This window comes from Arvicanthis niloticus, chromosome 23 (genome assembly GCF_011762505.2).
Source record: "Arvicanthis niloticus isolate mArvNil1 chromosome 23, mArvNil1.pat.X, whole genome shotgun sequence".
In the NCBI taxonomy this organism is placed as follows: domain Eukaryota; kingdom Metazoa; phylum Chordata; class Mammalia; order Rodentia; family Muridae; genus Arvicanthis; species Arvicanthis niloticus.
The window spans coordinates 34,470,037-34,488,539 of NC_133430.1; the positions used below are offsets into that span (position 1 = coordinate 34,470,037).

The 18,503-nt window shown below is 44.2% G+C and overlaps 1 long non-coding RNA gene across 1 annotated transcript in view; it reads left to right on the forward strand.

The window, feature by feature from the left end:
* LOC143437015 (uncharacterized) overlaps window positions 1–11,053 on the forward strand; it is a 33,681-nt gene extending 22,628 nt beyond the window's left edge. The window contains exons 4-5 of the long non-coding RNA XR_013106722.1: window positions 7,268–7,357; window positions 10,487–11,053. This is a non-coding gene — a long non-coding RNA (uncharacterized LOC143437015). The remainder of the gene's footprint in view (window positions 1–7,267; window positions 7,358–10,486) is intronic.
* Window positions 11,054–18,503: the final 7,450 nt, after the last annotated feature.

An 18,503-nucleotide genomic window follows, 5' to 3' on the forward strand; every position in this document is an offset into this window, starting at 1 on the left:
CATGCCTCCCTAGACATGGTGAACTATATATGGTTCTTACAATGAGGAGCCACAGAATTCTCTCTCTCGTTTAAGTTTCCTTCTGTTAGTTATTTGTATGCAGTGACAAAGGGCCTCAGACAGCATAGTAACGGTCTTTTTGCTGCTTTTCAGGTTCTTCCTTCTTCCACCCTTCTCCCCTTTTCTCCCCTTTCAACCCCCTAACAGTAAATAGGAGAGAGAAAAGGAAGAGGGTGACGTTATCATTAGACTACTTCCTGTTGATTAGCGGTCTCATGTTCCTTGGGGCAAGTTTAATCTTTGCTATCAGGATATCTAATTTTGGGGGCTGGAGAGATAGCCCAGCGGTTAAGAGCACTGACTGCTCTTCCAGAGGTCCTGAGTTCAATTCCCAGCAACCACATGGTGGCTCACAACCATGTGTAATGGGATTCGATGCCCTCTTCTGGTGTGTCTGAAGACAGCTACAGAGTACTCATATCAATAAGAATAAACAAATCTTTAAAAACAAATATCTAATTTCCTCTTTCTTCTTTACCCATGACTACTTAACAAACCATGACCAACAGCAACCTACCGACAAGCCAACCCCTCCAGGGGCCCTAGCGTTTATATACTCTCTAAACTTCAGCTGGCAAAACCATGTCCCTGCCAGAGCATGAGGCAAATCATAGTCAGCTACTGTGACATTCTGAGGCAGCCCCACATCCCACACCTGGGATTAAAATAAAAATGTATTCTAATAATATTTCTATTTTTCAAAGCAACCAAAATTCAAATATTCTCACTACACACCATTGCAGAGTTAATGGAAAACCAGTGGGTAAATGAAAGACTCCACGACACTTGACAGAGTGCTACACTCTGTCCTGAGTGTGTATATAGGGGACATTGGGATTCAATGGCAGACCCTTGTATGCGGTAGACCAGTACTCTATCACAGAGCTACAGCTCAAGCTCGGTTCCGGTCTTTAATGTCTCAGTTCTGCCTAGAGTCCATATGGAGAATGTCCTCTATCCATCTGGATTAGAACAATAGCCAGCAATGCTTCTCAGGGGAACTTCCTCACTTCTGTTGATTCTCCTCTTCCCAACATAGCTTCTCTCTAATAGCAGTTAGACAGCTAAGCAACTATCAATTAGCCAGGGATCCAGAATCGGAGACTGTGTTATACCACAACCCTGGTCTTTCAGACTCTAAAATAGTTAGAAGGCTTGGAGTTAGAGAGAATTTGTACCTCTAATCCAGACGGATGGAGGATGTTCGCCACATGTTCTCTAGAAGATGGGGTAATATGGAAGTCCTGTTGGTTTACATATGCATTTCTCAGCAAGCTAATGCCGTCAGTGATGAAGGTGAGCTTTTACAGATTTGTACGAAACATCCTTATCTTTTGAGATTGCATGAGCCTCAAAAACAAGCTAAGCAAGACATAGTAGGATATGCCTGAAATCTCAGCACTTGGGAGGTAGAGGCAGGAGGACCAAGAGTTTAAGGCCAGCTTCATCTTCATGGTTGGTCAAGCCCAGGCTGGGTTACATTAAAATTTTATCTCAAAAACAAAAAACAGGGGCTGGGGAGATGGCTCAGAACAAGTGGAGGAACTGAATTCAGATCTACAACATCATTGTGAGAGCCCAGCTGTGGCTGTCAGTGCCTGTAATACCAGCCCTGGAGAGAGTGACAAGAGGAACCCTGGGGCTTGCTGGACAGCTCTCTAGCCAATTGGTGATCTCTAGGTTCAGTGATAGTCTCTGCCACAAGAAAAGAACTATGGAGAAGTTGTTGAGAAAAAAACCCACTTCAACCTCAGACCTATCCACATACCCATATATGGGGGCAAGCAAATGTATACAAACACACACACACACACATGCATGTACACACTCACACATACACAAAATGACTCATTTCATTTAGCATAATGTCTTTAAGGCTCAGCCTTAGTAGGGCATGCTGTAGGATTTCCTACTTTTAAATCCGAACAATATTCCATTATATGTATAGACCTCACTTATTTCCTCATTCACCTACTGGTGGTCATTTGGGTTGCTTCAACCTCTTGGTATTTTTACAGCTTTGAACATGGCTGTGAAACCGTTCAACTTCTTGCTTCTCTTTGTTCATTTGTCATATGTTAGCTTTTCTAAAGCCACATTGACACCATTCAATCTAAAATGTTCCTCTTTGCAAAATGTGTCATTGGCTTCCTCTAACTTAATAGTCCTGGTCACAGAAGGTACATGGAGCCCTTTCTTAATTCAACCATCCATGTCAGCGTCATTCATTTTGATTTCTTCTTGGGGTCGAAATGGTACCCAGGCATCCTTTCCTTAAAATAGCAGGCATGGGTGCAGACTTGGAGAGTGTCGTATCAGTTTATATCTCATGTAACTTGCCTTTGGTTATTCTTCCCTCTCTTGGCTTCTTGGTTTCTTGTCTAGAGAAATTTGGGTCCAGCTTACAGCACCTATGAAGGTGACAGGCATAAGCAACAGTGGAGATCCTACTTTGGATTCTACTTGGCTTGGGTTGTATACAACCCTCTTCTAGTAATAATGTACGTGGCAGAGAACCCTTACCTATGTGTTCTGTGTACATATCATCTTTAAACAATGTGCTTAGCAACACAAACACACACACACACAGAGAGAGAGAGAGAGAGAGAGAGAGAGAGAGAGAGAGAGAGATTCTCACTGAGCCATACACACACCCCTCTCTAAATAATGAACTTTCTTCTCACCTAATGACAGTTTAACTCTGACAGATCCTGTTCAATCTTACTCTTGTCACATCTGAGTAGAAAGATGGAAAGGCATAGCTAGCCTGAACTGCTTTGAGATGCGTGCATAAGACAAAACTTTATTATTTAGTGAACTTTTAGGGAAAAATCCCTATTTATCATCTTATACCTGTGTGTATGTTACAGTAAGGGCTATGTAGAGAAGTTATTGCATGGCCTATCAGTCAAAACAGAACCACCCAAACTATTTCTATCCTTAGACCTCAAGAAGAGACCCAGACAGAAACCTAGGGGCCTTTGTGTAGTGCCATTTACATGCGCACTACTCCCTTGTAGCTCTATTCTGATATATATATATATATATATATATATATATATATTACTTTCTGTGTTACTTCACAGTCTATGTGGCTTTTATTCCACTATTGAATACAACATTAATAATGTGGAAATACTTAGTCCAAACAGTGACCCCCAACTACTGGTAGCACCTAGGTCTGCTCACTGCTGGCTACATATGTTAGGGTGTTCAGCCAACCACAGCAGAAACCCCTGGGTGAGGTTGTGGGGGAAGATGGATATTGCCAGAAATCATATCCAAATGACTCTCAGGTTGAAAGGGGGTGAGTGCTTCATTTCTCTTTTCCTGTATTTTTAAGATGGTCCCGCTTTGTAGCTCAAGCCGACCTCAAAATTGCAATTCTCTTGTCCCAGTCTCCCAGATATGTGCCAACATGCCCAGATGGGAGGGGCTGTTTTCCCTGTCCCACTGAAAAATGCCATGCTGAGTCTCCAACCTTGTTTAAGGCTGTCCTCCAAGCTTCTTCCTTGCTCAGCTCTCTGAGATGGCACATGTGATGAAGACGAATGCTTACTGATCCATAGGCGGACAGCATGTATAGCTGACCAGAGACACCACTGGGCCGAAGTGGGGAAGAAGACCAGGTAGGCGAGCATTACTGGATCTCATCCTTTAACCTTCAACTTAAAAGTCAGTTCCCTCAGTCTTCCGTCTAAATTGAGTCACCTGTGACACACTTTCTTGGAACCCCAGGCCTTTCCAAGTAGAACTAATGAAAACTTGGCCACTAATCAACCTCTCCTTTCTGATAGGCTCTTTCCTCTTGGCTTTGAGGAAGTCTCATGTGTTTATTTCTACCTTCCCCAGCTGATGCTTCTTGGGATTATCTCACTGGTTTCTCATCCTACACCTAGATCCCTAAATGTTACCCACCTTCCATTTTTCTTGGATTTTTCTCTCTGTGCCATGTCCCTTGGGGTCTCACCCAGGTTCATACATCTAAATACCACCTCTATTCTCATGGCCTTCCAGTCCACACCTCTGAACCCCACCCCACCTGTGCCACAGTCTGATAGACTGTCCACAGTAGGCAGTCCAGGCTAATAAGGACCCAGCCCAGTTCATTCTGCTTCTGAAACCAGCTCCTTTATTCTTCAGTGGCAGTGACATCTTCCCTATTGCTCAGATACAGTCTCAATGGTGTCTGTGATCCTTTTCCCACCCCCTTGTTCATTTTTAATTTATTGGCAAGACCTGTCCACTCCACTTTTAAAACATATCCATAACTCACCCACTTCTTACCACCCCATTTGCTTGAGCCACTGTCACATTCTGCCCGAGTTTATTGCGACAGCCTCCTCCTTGGACACTTGATTTCTGCCCTTGTGTTCTGGCAGCCAGAGTGATGGTTTAAATACATGGGACAGATTATTTGATCCCTTACTTAAGCTCCCTCAGTGTTCTCCGTTTACAGCCCAAGAAGAGCCAGCTCCCCCTCACCCCCCGCACCCCTGGCACTGAATCTGAGTCATCCGACCTTGGTTATATATTCCTGCCATGCTAAGTACCAGCAGGTTTCCACTGGCTGCCTTCTTTTCCTGGGTGTTTTAGATAGCCACAGGGCTAAAGCAGTTTCTTCTTTCAGGCTTTTACTCCTAAGAGTAACTGCTTCTGGGAGATAGTAGTTCTTGCCTGTAGTCCCAGCACTAGAGAGCAGGGAACAGCAAGATTATGAATCTAGGCCAGCCTGGGCTACATAGAAAGATCCTGTCTTAACAAGCAAATAAACAGCAACAAAGCAAAACAAGGCAACAACAAGAAAAAAACATGAACAACAAAACAAACAAACAAAGAAGCAATAGCAACAATAAGACCAGCCCTCCATCTCAAGATAGGCTTTGGGGCTTTCCTATCCAAAATAAACTAAAATTTATTTAATGTGATAATATGTCTTATCACATGTTTGTCTTTTAATATTAATATTTATTGGAATGGCGACTATACGAATTCTTGTGACCAACTGATCAATGTTTCCGATTACCTATGTGAGCTCCACAAGACTATACGAATTCTTGTGACCAACTGATCAATGTTTCAGATTACCTATGTGAGCTCCACAAGGAGACCCTATATCAAGCCTAGTGTTCCTAGATCTGAGCCGAGGTCCCAGTGAGTCCCAGAGAATCAGGAAGTGGTGTATTTTTTAACTAAACAAGAAGGAATTGATTGGGGTGGAGCAAGATTACACACAGATGACCTTACAGTTACAATGCTGTGCAAGCAGCCCTTGCATCAGCCTCAGTGTCACATAGGATTTTTACTGAAAGTCATTCTTCATAGACCCTCAGAGTTTGTTGAGTGGAACGACACACAGTAAAGTGTACACGGACCGATGTGAAACTGAGCTTGGAGTCTGGCTTCTGAAGTCAACATGGATGGCGATACGTATGTATAGGAAGAGTCACTGGAACCCTTTGTATCACCCACATGGCGCAGATCACACAGTTTTATGCATTCTGTGCCATCTCAGTAAATTCAGCACAGCCAGCTCTCCCTCTAAAGTTTAACAGATGGCCCAGGCTGTTTCTTTGGTTGAGAACCAGCTGAAGTCGTTGGCTTGAATTTAAGGGACATATTGTAGGAATGGGGCGGGGGTTACAGCTACATGTATGTATTCATCTGGATTTTCTTTTGCTGAGCATATAGTTGAATTCAAACAACTTAAATGTTTCTGTACTGTAACTCCACTGTACCATCTGGTATAAGGATTGTTGTCAGGTCCCCTTCGGGTTTGTCATGCATGCAAGGCCTCACCGGGGAGGGAGGTAGAAAACAACCCTTCTGGAACCATTGACACAGTTGGTATGACAGCTAGCAGAATGTCAACCATAATGATTCTACAAATTAAAGAAAAAAACAGTCTCAACTGTACGTACACAGGTTGTAAATCCCTGAAAAGAAAGAAAATGTGCACAGTGCTAACTCTATGTGGACTGCTAGATACTCTCTGTGTGTGTGTGTGTGTGTGTGTGTGTGTGTGTGTGTGTGTGTGTGTGTGTTTGAAGAGGGTGTCAGAATCCCAGCCATCCTGTGGTGATTCTTCGAAACATCCAGGCAGACATACAGGTTTGGCCCATTGCCTGAACAAACACACTGAGCCACAATACAAAGAAGACACTTGGAGGCCAGCGTCTGTCTGATGAGACACCCATCTCTCCTTCCCTAGAGGTGCCTTTCAGTCCGTACAAGTCTGCCTTGCTGGGATGCCAGAGACCTCTTTGTCTACCCCACTAAGATAACTAGTGTCTTTATCTAGGGGGGAAAAACCAGTAAGAGTAAAGCAACTTGAGCCAAGAGTTCTGTATTATGATCTGCATTTCTATGACCCACTCAGCCAAAGGGTGGAAGTAACTGTGGTCACTTCCTATGTTTCTCTCTTGAATGTGTTCTTTACTTGGTGGCCTAGTTCCTACCCTGAATGGCTGCTTTCCCTCAGCCAGCTTTCCCTGGGAGGACACCTTCTAGACCATCATTGCCTGGGACAAGCAGACTGGAATATTCCATCTCTCTTACTGTGTATTCTTCTTTCTCTTTTGTTTTCTTCTCTCTCTCTCTCTCTCTCTCTCTCTCTCTCTCTCTCTCTCTCTCTCTCTCTTTCTCTCTCACTTTCTCTCTCTCTCCACCTCCACTCACCCCAAATCATATTTAACTATTGACCATACAATATGTAGCCAATATTTATGTTTTCTGGTATTTCCCCTTTGTCTAAGTTACTTTTCTCTTACTGTGAAGATACATCATGACCAGGGAAAGTTATCAAAGAGAACATTTCATTGGCGGCTGGCTTGCAGTTTCAGAGGGTGAGTCTGTGACTGTCATCATGGCAGGGAGCATGGTCGCAGGCAGGCATGGTGCTGGAGCAGAAGCTGAGAGCTTACTTCTTGAAGTCTTGCATGGTTCTGAGCACAGACCAAGCATTTATAATTCATACTGTTGATGATTTGGGGGAATTCAGAACTCTCAGGGTCGGGCAGCAGAGTGAGGCACTAAGGCTGGTGTGGGCATTTTAAATCTCAAAAACAGATACATCTCCTCCGACATAGCTACACCTTCTAATCTCTCCCCAAATAGTACACCAGCTATTCAATAGTGCACAAACTCAAACACACGAGCTTATGGGGGCCATTCTCACCAGACCTTTCTTTTCTATCTCCTTCCCCAGGAACCTGGTTCATCTTACCACTAATGTCTGTGCACACAAGGAACAAAGGACTCCAAGTTGACCACACTGATGACAAAGAAGGATGAAGAGGTGTAGCATTTTTTTTTAAAGATTTATTTATTTTATGTATGTGAGTACACTGCAGCTGTATTCAGACAGCGCCAGTAGAGGGCATCAGATTCCATTACAGATGGTTGTGAGCCACCATGTGGTTGCTGAGAATTGAACTCAGGGCCTCTGGAAGAACAGTCAGTGCTCTTAACCACTGAGCCATCTCTCCAGCCCAAGGTGTAGCATTTTCGTAATTCACATGTTTATATAACAAAACTGGTTCTTGGGATCTTCCTTTAGCTTTCCTCTTGGGATTCAACTAGTAAGTAGCACCACCAAGAGCCATGTCTGGGACAGTTAGGTTCCAAACCACCTACTGGTTCTATTTCATCCCACCACTCCCTGTACATAGCAAAATTTCATTCAGTGGAGGTAGTGGGCAACATTAATGACCACCCATTGTTAAATAGTCTCATATGTGAATAGATAGAGCCCGTGTCTGAGTCCTCAAGCTCCGTATGAATGGGTAGACTCTTGTATAATTCTCTGTGTGGGTCTGGAAGTATGACTTTGGAAAGAGGATCCAGACCAAGTAAGAGAATTTCCGCCAAATCATCAACATGACTGTGCATAGAGCCATGCAAGACTTTAAGGAGACCAGAATATCCAATCAGATGACACTTAAGAGACTACATGTGTTGTAATAGGCAGGATACCTCTTGCCAATACACTCACGCTGGGCAACTTGCTAAGTTGTTCATGGACTAATCTTATAAAAGTGTCAGAAAGGTTGCATAAAGTTTTATAGAAGGGCCAGGTTGTGGCTGCAGGAAGGGTAGGCTGCAAGAAGATGTTCCCTTCCCTCTACTGAAGTTGTGGTCTTCAGTATGGAGAAGTAGTCATCCATGGTGACCCATCAGGGATGGCCACAAAGATTAACATGTCATTCTTTGTACTTTCTCATCTCTTGAGGATACTTGCAGATAGCCCCAAGCAAAAAGTATTCAGCCCATAAAAACCAGCTGCCCAGACACAACAGGGAATGAAGAAAGCCAGAGTGTCTCTCAAAAGGCAGATGGAAGACTGTGTTGTAAACTGACACACTGTTTAGGCATATGTTAGCGGTCACAAATTGCAAGAGTAAATAATTTGTTTAGTAGCATCCTCATCATGGAGTATCATTTTTATACTTCATAATCTCCTTTTATTAGGTTAGAGTCAACTGAGAATGGCCCACATGAAGCATTGAACTAGACTGACTGCCTGGCTCACACGAGTGAGTCACTGGTGAGCTAAGCAGGCAGAAGGAGCATCCAGTCTGCCCCCTTTCCACTCTGTCGCTTTACTCCACTGACCTGGATTTTTCTCTATGCCCAATTCCATCATTCTAAAAGTCTCTTTATTTTTTTCTCTTTCCTTTCTTCCAATAAAAAAAAAGACAAACAAAAAACAAAACAAGAGCAACAGCAACAAAAGGCTGGACTCATACCTCCATTCACACAGGCTTGAGAATACTGTATCTGGCAGTGTTTCAAGGATTCTGCCCTCCCCACCCCCCTCCAGAAAGAAAAACAAAAGGGTAAATGTGGGGGAGGGATTGGATCAGAACATTGTCTTCCTGGAATTTGAAGCTCTCTTTGGATCACAGAAATCACTAGGGAGAAACAATGTGCTCAGGGACTGAAGGAAATGGTTCGGCTCCCATCTGTCCCCAGTCATCCAGGGAGGGTTTTTTTTTTTTTCATTGTTATACAGGTTGCTACCAAAGATGTTGCTTTTCTCCTCAGAGATCATATGGGTAAGGCAGGGAGACATGACAAACTCACACAGCACTGAGCCAAGGAGGCAATGGTAAAACCCAGGGGAAAGGCAGAGGCAGAGAGGGAACTGACCTTTGGTCAGAACCCAGAACATTCTCTGGGTTCTGGCTTGAGCAAACAGCTTTATTGCTAGGCGTCTGTGGGATTGGCTGAGCCGATCAAATCAAAATGTGATTTACATTTTCAGCCAGTGGGCAAAATCAAGATGAGTTTTGTATAGACAGAAGGAGCCGGTTAATGAAGGAATAAGACTTTGGCTTCTCTAGGATGACAGTGTGGCTTTAAGTGTTTGAGTATCACTGCTTGTTTATATGCACAGGACAAACAGCCCCATGTGTGCCTGCCTCTGTGCTCCTGAATTTGTACACCTGGCATTGTGAAGGATCCTCAGGAGCATCCTTCTTCTACTGCAGTGGTTCTCAACCTTCCTAAGGCTGGGGTCCTTTAATACAGTCATGTTGTGGTGACCTCCAGCCACAAAACTATTTTGTAGCTACTTCATAACCGTAGTTTTGCTACTGTTATGAACTGTAATATAAATACTTTGATATGTGGGATATCTGATATGCAGCTCCCATGAAAGGGTAGTCAGATCCTCAAAGGGGTCGCGACCCTCAGGTTGAGAAACTCTGCTTTAAGGGCTATTGTGCACTGCACAAGAACAAGCTAGTAGGGTTCCTACCTATGGTCTGTCCTCTTATAGGTGGTTCAATGTGGGGTCTTGCATTCTCTCTCTCTCTCTCTCTCTCTCTCTCTCTCTCTCTCTCCCTCTCTCTTGCTCTCTCGCTCTCTTGCTCTCTCTCAAATGAATATATGAATTGAATGTTGTTCCTATTAAAAGATGTTGACGTCTCACCAGGCATTGGTGGCTCATGCCTTTAATCCCAGCACTGGGGAGGCAGAGGCAGGTGGAACTCTGAGTTCCAGGACAGCCTGGTCTACACAGAAAAACCTTATCTCAACTGGGGGGGGGGGGCGGGAAAGATATTGAAGTCTTAATCTTCAAAACCTATGAATGTCTTCATATTTGAAAATTATATTTTTGGGTCTGGAGAGATGGCCCAGTAAATAAGAGCACTGGCTGCTCTTCCAGAGAAGCCAATTCTCAGCACTCGTAAACACTTGCAATTCCAGTTGCAAAGGATCTAACAGCCCGTTCTGGCCTCTGCAGCACTGCACGCACATGGTACACAAGCATCATGCAACCAAAAACTCCCATAGGCATAACATAAAAATGAGACAATAAAAAATGGAATCTTTATAGATGATTAGGTCATGATGAGGTCACCAGGGCTGTCATTAATCCTATACAAATGGCTTCTTTCCAAAAAAAAAAAAAAAAAAGCAGAAATTTATACAGAGGGACAGCAACATGAAGCCATAAGCCAAAGATGTCCATCTCTACAAGCTAAGGAATTCCCAAGGCTATAGGAGACAGCAAAGTGAAAGAAACAGATTCTTCAAGGCCCTCAGAAGAGAGCAACCCCAACAACATCTTGGTTTCAGACTTGTAACCTCCAGAAGTACAAGGTACAGTAAAATATTTGCTGTCTAAGCCACCCAGTTTATGAGTACTTCATGAAACAGACCCAGGAAGAAAACACAATTAAAAGTGACGAACTCCAACACAGTCCTAATCTCTCCAGCACAGAGACCAATGACTCACGCAGTCATAGAACCAGTTGGAACCAGCATGCATGCTGAATTCCCAGATTATCTTTGATCTGTGGCTGGTCTTATTAATCTCAATAAACTTCCATCATTGGGTGAAAAGGGAGAAATGCTACCCCTACCTTGTCACCTACAGTCCCCTGTTACATCTTAATCATTTAAAGCAAGGCTCTACTCTTCAGATGGAGCTAGACTTTCAGAGCAAATGCATTTATTTGACTTGTGTTCAGTGACTAATTGTTCAAAAGGCTACCAGAACTTAATGAGGTTTTAGTGGGTTATGTATCCAAGTTATTCCTTACATACAAAAATGGGCAAAACATGGGATACTTCTTGAGAAGACCAAGGACCATTCCATAGGGTGCCTTCCCTTAGTGGAGTCTGACATTTTGGTGAAGTTGGAACTCCTGAGCCAAAGTTGTAAATTGTTACCTGTAGTGGTAATTGTTAACTTGATTGCATTAAGACACACCTAGAGTGTTAGTGTTAAACTCAAAAGTGTTAAAACACCTTTGAGTGTGTTTGTGTGTGGCGGTGTCTCTTTCCAGAGAGGATTAACTGGGAGGGGCAAACCTGCTCAGAACGTGGACGACATCATCCCATGTGCTGGGATCCCAGGTTACAAGAAAAGGGAGAAGGAGGATGCCAGCTGTCAGCATCCTCTCCAGCGTTTCTGATCTGTCATGATGTGAGAAGCCCCAGCCTCATGCTCCTGCTGCCACAATCTCCAGCAAACCTTCCCCTACACAAAGAGCCAAGATGAATCTTTCCCCCTACATCACTTCTGCCTAGTGTTTTGTCATAGCAACGAGAAAACTAGTAAACTAGTGTCTCGCTTGCCCACTGTTGGTCCACTATCAGATCATGTGAAGTGTTGGGTGTGATGGGGGAGCCTCTCTGATTCAGTCTTCACAGCTGTAGAATTACCATCCTGAGCAGGAAAGACTTCAGTCTCTTTCTCATCAGCTTCTCCCAGGTCGAAACCTGCTGCTTATTGCTGCCCTCCCTAGGGAAGAGGAGGACATATTTGTCTCTTCACACCTGATTTGGCTTTGATCCTTCCTTGAGTCTCTCCACAATTAGTTCAAGAGTCTCCACTTGACATAGGAGAACACTTTCTTTCTTTCTTTCTTTCTTTCTTTCTTTCTTTCTTTCCTTCCTTCCTTCCTTCCTTCCTTCCCTCCTCCCTACCTCTCTCTTCTCTCTCTTCTCCCTCTTCTCTTCTCTTCTCTTCTCTTCTCTTCTCTTCTCTTCTCTTCTCTTCTCTTCTCTTCTCTTCTCTTCTCTTCTCTTCTCTTCTCTTCTCTCTCTCTCTCTCTCTCTCTCTCTCTCTCTCTCTGGATGTTACAAAAATCCAAGCCGCACACACCTTCCTCAAGCTTCTCCACATACTGGTCCCAAGCAGGTGGCTGGGTCAAGCTACTTGGAGAAATGATTAGTATTTGGATTTGAAGTAGGAGAGAAAGGGCGTAGGGGAAATGGGGAAAGGGGATAACATCTGAAATGTAAATAAATAAGATATCCAATTTAAAAAATAGCATCATTTTCTGAATCGGGTGAATCAAAGAATAACACTGACCTAATTAAATTAATTAATTGTATTTCATTTCAGTATAAGACTTCAGGCTGAAAGGCTGTAGGTATAGCAACATCAAGCTAAATGCAAGGATTGCTTGGAAAGGATCATTTGTTCGCTGGCTTGAGTTTTGCTTTAAAATCTGAGAAGTCCAGAGGAATCGCGGAGGAGGAGAGGAGGGAGAGGCCGGTGCTGCACTGTCTGATCTGGTTTGGCCCCTTCTGGCTGAGTGGTCGACAGCTAAAAGCTGACCTAGTTATTCCAGAGAGATTCTGTAAAAGCTACAGACACAGAAAGCTGCTTTAGGAAGAGCTGCATTATGCTTTTAAAAGAACCTGGGGTACATTTGCCTTTTGGAGCCCTTCTCCCCCCACATACACACGGTTGGGAATTCCTGCTGCTAAGGTTGACATCTGACATGACCAGACAGCCCCTGAGCTCAGTACAAAGCTTCAGACTCCCTTTGTCAGCAGGGCTGCCTCTTCTCTGAGGGATCCCAGACCCCACATTGTCTACCTGAGAAATGTCACGTAGTCCTGCACCTGAGATTTCTGAAATGCTTTCCCATGCGCATAAGGCATCTCAGTAACCTTAAGACTTTAGCCAATGACCTTGCCTACCCTGGGTATTCTCACCTCCTCCCCCCAAACTATATAAACCTTGGGTCACCCCGAATCCAGCGTATGTGTACAACCCCACTCTGAATGAAAGAATATGCACAAACTAAGATGGTCTCTGAGAGCTCTTTTATTGAAGATCGGCAGAGAAAGGGAAGAGGCCTTCTTTCTGCCTCCACTTATTCCCAGTCATACAGGGATCTTGCCGTTTTTGGACTCTCGTTCATCGTTCCAGCCCAGTGTGCTTCAGTGTCTGGACTTCCAGAGAAGGAGAAAGCAGAGGACATGGAACCACAACTCAAACTAGTTTTAAGCATGTACTTTGTAATGTATTTGTACAAAGGTGAATATATTAATATTACATATTATTTTAGCCAACTTCCAGTTACTATAACAAAGTACTTGGAGTCATCAAATTATAAAGATAAAAGGTTCACTTTGGGCTCACGGTTTGGGCATGCCAGTCCATGATCTTTCAGCTTGAGATCAGACAGCACGGTATAAAGGGTGTCTCAGGGTCACGGACCAAAGCCAGTTGGAGAGGAAAGGGTTCATTCCATTTCTACGTCACACCACAGTCCTACACGGAAGAAAGCGTATGCATATGAGGGGCTCAAGGCTGAAATCTGGAGGCCGAACCTGAAGCTGAGGCATGAAGGGGTGCCGTTTCCCATTGACCAGCTCCTTGTGCAGTCTGTTTTCCAAGACCAGAATCTACCTTGGGATGGCACTGCCCAGAGCAGATTAGACCTTCACAAATCAGTCATCAATCAGAAAATGTCTACAGGCTTTCCTCCAGGCTCATTTTATGGAGGTATGTTTCTAAATTAAGATTCCCTCTTCCCAGAAGTCTTGGTTCATATCAAGTCAGCCAATGCAGTGGGGGTATGTATGTGGTGAAGGAAGACCATTCATGTCATGAGCCATGGAGCAGGCTGTGGTCCCACTTTCCTCTCCAAGGGCAAATTCCAGTGACCCAAGGACCTCCCTTCAGACCCCACATCTCAAAGGTCCCACCCCACTTCCATAACTCCAGCATGGGGAGCAAACCTTTAGCACTTAGGCCTAGGGAAACACTGGAGTATATAGTATATATAGATGTATAGTATACATCTGAAGTATAGTACTCGGAAGTCGATGTCTTCCAATTTTCGAAGAAATCCACAGAATTTCCTGGGTCCCTGAAAGTATGACAGGTTCTTGGGCAATATTACTGTAACTAATGGAGTCAGCCCAAGATCAGCACAGAGAGCTACTCGGGAGAGAGGCCCCTTATGCAGCCTCTGCACAGAGCCAGCAAGAGCATCACAGGTGCTACCACAGCACAGACCTTGACATCCTTGGGGGTGAGTGACGGTGTAGATAAAAGGCTCAACATGCTTGACTAAGTGGGGACTAAGGCAGGAGAGGACAATCAGGAGAGACAAATCATGAGACTGTAGTGACAGGTTGAAGTTGATGATGGTGGTGGCGGTGGTGGCGGTGATGACATTTAATTAAAGCATTGTGATTTTTCAATTCTTCATATATTTACCCTTTCCTCATGTTAACTAATACATATTGCTGCAGAGGACAAGTGTAGTGTTTCAGAGGCCACTGTCCCCCTGCCCTGAACTACTGTTTTTTTTTTAATGTGTGTGTGTGAATGTGTGTATGAGCATATGCGTGAGAGTATATATGTGTGTGTGAATGTATGTATGAATGTGTATATGTGTGTATGTATGTGTGTATGTGTGTGGGTATGTATGAATGTGTATATGTGTCTGTGTATATATGAGTATGTGTGTGTGAGCGTGTGTATGTATGAATGTGTATATATGTGTATGTATGAGTATGTGTGTGTGTGAATGTGTGTATGAGTATATGTGTGAGTGTGTATGTGTGTGTATATGAGTGTGTGTGAGAGAGAGAGACAACAGTGCATGTGTGGAGGTCAGAGGACAAGGGGAGAGGGGAGTCTGTTCTTTCCTTCCACTATGGATCCAGGGACTGAGCTCAGGACATCAGGCTGTGCAGCAAGCACTTCAAGTCACCGAACCATCCCCCCCACACACACACACGAGAGAGAGAGAGAGAGAGAGAGAGAGAGAGAGAGAGAGAGAGAGAGAGAATTTCTTTTTATTAAGGTATCACGTTTGCTGTTGAAATGAATGTCCTCCTGTCCTAGTTTTATTTCTATTGCTCTGATAGGAAAAAAAAAATTCAACAAGAAACATCTTGTGAGAGAAAAGGGTTTATTTCAGCTTGCAAGTCCAGGTTATGGGTAGTCACCGTGGTGAAGTGAAAGCAGAAACTTCAAACAGCTTGTCACAGCACTTCCACAGCCCAGAGCAGAGAGAAAAGAATGTGTACATGTGCACACCCTTGCTTGTGTTCAGCTCAGTTTGCCCACCCGTGTGCAGTTAGGGACCCCTTGTCCAGGAAACGATACCACCCATAGTAGACTGGACCTTCCCACATCTCCCCACAGACATGCCTCCAGATGACACTGTGGCGGATTCCTCTCTGAGGTTCTCTTCCAGGTGGTCTGAGGTCCCTTTAAGTTGACAGTTAAAGCTCTCGCACGCTCCCACCCGGCAGTGTATGCATTTGCAGCCTCTACTCATGCTGCAGCAGTGTCGGGAGAGAGGGTCTATGGAATACGTTTGGGCCACGGAAATGGAGCCTTCACGGATGGATCGGGGCTCTCCTCCAGCAGATGAGCCAGCTACCACCCTCTCCACCTTCATAGCTTCTGGTTGTCTCTTCTCTTCTCACAGTAAGCTGAAGCATCATGAGGTCCTTGCCAAAAGTCAAGTGGATATGACATCGTGGTCTTTGACTTTCAACCTCCAGAACTATAAGTCAAAATAAGCCTTTTAAATAAATAATCTATGCCTCAGGTCTTCTGTCATAGATATAGAAAATGGATAGCACAGATCTATTTATAGTCAAATTTATTCATAGTAAAAGTCACTTTATTTAGTGAACAGTTGTAAGGATTTTTTTTTTTTAAATTTATTCACTTTACATCTCAATATCAGCTTTCCCTCTCTTCCCAGTACCCCCTCATACAGAACCTCTCCCCATTCCTCCCTTTCCTTCTCCTTTGAGAATGGGGACCCCCTCTAGGTAACACCCCCCAACCCCACCCCCCCATCCCCAGCGCATCAGGTTGCTGCAGGACTAGGCACATCCTCTCCCACTGAGGCCAGACAAGGCTGTCTGTCCACTTAGGGAACAGGATCCACAGGCAGGCAACAGGAGAGCCCCTGCTCCTGTTGTTGGGTGTTGGGATCAGAAAGCGGCTAGAAAGCAGCTATTCACATGCTAGCCATGCCTCCAAGGCTTACGTCATATTCACATGCCTACAAGGGGCGTGGCAAAAGTGTATAAATACCCCAGATTTCCCTTCAATAAAGAGACTAGAGACTTGATCAGAACCTCTGTCTTGTCTCCATTCTGTGCGTCTCTTCTCCTTATCCCCCCCCCCTCTAGACCCTGACCTGAAGACCAGAGCAGTGGTGGCATACTTTAATCACAACCTTTGAAAGGCCAAGCCAGGCAGAGCGGGAGCAGGCCGCAACACAGTAACTATTCAGGCATTGTTAAATCTTTTGTCTCAAGCCAGGTAGAGTGGAGCCAGTTGCAACAGTTGGGGACCAAGATGCTTCAGTTGTGAACTTTAACAAACATGGGTAGCCATGGGAGCCTTGCTACAGGAAAGTGTCATACTCCTCCTGATTCCCCAGTATCTTTTGATAGCCCTGGGACCGGTGCCACACAACTTACACTTGCAGAAGCATGCCACACCAAGGACATCATACAACACACAGCCTTGTAACTCCGTCTTCTTTCACGCAGTAGGATGTGTCTGTGATTCATTCACATATGCAGATCTTAGGCTTTTTTAAAAAAAAATATGGCAAATATGAGTGGAATTGTGTTCACAATTTTAGAGTCTACAATTCAGTGGTATTAAGTACTACTATATAGAGAATTTGGTCTCCAATCTACGCACTCCAGAAGGATGTAACATCCAGTTCACGGCAGTTGACTATCAGCCAGGAAGTCCAACTGAGTGTCACTGTCCAGAGTCCCTGCTGTCCAAGCACTAAGCAGGCCTGAGTGACACTGCTTAGCTTCGGAGATCCACGACTGCACCTTCAGGATGGTGTGGCTGGCTAGGATTTCTCCTTCTGTCTCACTTCATGGTCGTGGTTGCACAAGTCACCAGTCACACAGTCAAACTCAACTTCCACCCTCCACCCAAGCTCTCTAGTTGACTCTCTGCACAAGCCCAAGGCTCCAGCTCTCTAACTGTATGGCTGGTCTTCCCTCAGTGAACAAATGTCACTGTCACGTCATTAACTCAATTCAAGCAAGATCCCAGGGGCCTTGGTGAATGGCAGAGGCAATTTACTTGGGAAATTCTAAAGACTTAATTTGCTTCCTAGGAAAGAGGTGGGGGGAGAAGATCAAATGAATTCTTTGTAATAATATACCACCTAACAGGCTTGTTGAGAGAATAACAGATTTATGCAGGTAATCTTTTATTACATACATAGTAGGTGCTCAATAAATGATCATCACTGGACATTGAGTGTGATTATGAAAAGGTCTTTGTATATAATGCGTGTCTAGTATCACATGTAAAAGGACAGACACTTGATAAAGCAGTCTGCTGTGGAGGTGGACACTCTCTTATTTTATAAATACCTCTTTTTTGCCAAGGCTGATAATTACATGTGAAATTGTCACTGGGGTCTCTTTTCAAATAAGATCTTTTAACTGTGAGAGAAACGATTAAATAGAAAGAGAATGCTGGGTGTGGTGGCGCACGCCTTTGATCCCAGACCTGACAATGTGGACAAGGTTCACAGGTGGTCTGATGGAGAAACAGCTCTAGCCTGGGAAGGGTAGCCTTTTGCTCTGTTGAGCCTTCATCTGATTGGGCAAGGCCTACTACAGGCTGGAGACTAATTGCTCCACTCAAAGTCCACCAATTTAAATGAAAAGCTTATCCAAAAACACCCTCACAGAAATGCCCAGCTTGGCTCATTCAAGTTGGCAGTTTAACAAAATCGTTATCTCCAAAGTGTACTCACCGAGGCAATATGATTGGCCCGGAGTGGTTCCAACGAATAATAATAATAATAAAAAAAAAAAAAAAGGAGGAGGAGGAAATGTCCCAGATGCTATGGGAGATTGCTCTGAGAGGGGAAATTAGGATCATTTATTATTTTTTTCAAGCTCCTGGCTTGAGGAAAGGCCTGGTTCTAAGAGGAACAGAATGGGGCATGGCGGGGCGTATTGTGATACACGTCAGCTGCAGACAACTGCAGGGAGCAGAAAGACTATGTTGGGACTCAAACACGGGACTCAGGCAGGAAGATTTCTCTGAAAGGTACAGAGATAAGAACTCGGAGGCCCGAGGCTTCACCTGTAATTTAACATCCATCAAACCTAAAACAAGAAAGATGCGAAGAGAGACCTGGAACCAAGTCAACTAATCAGGACTC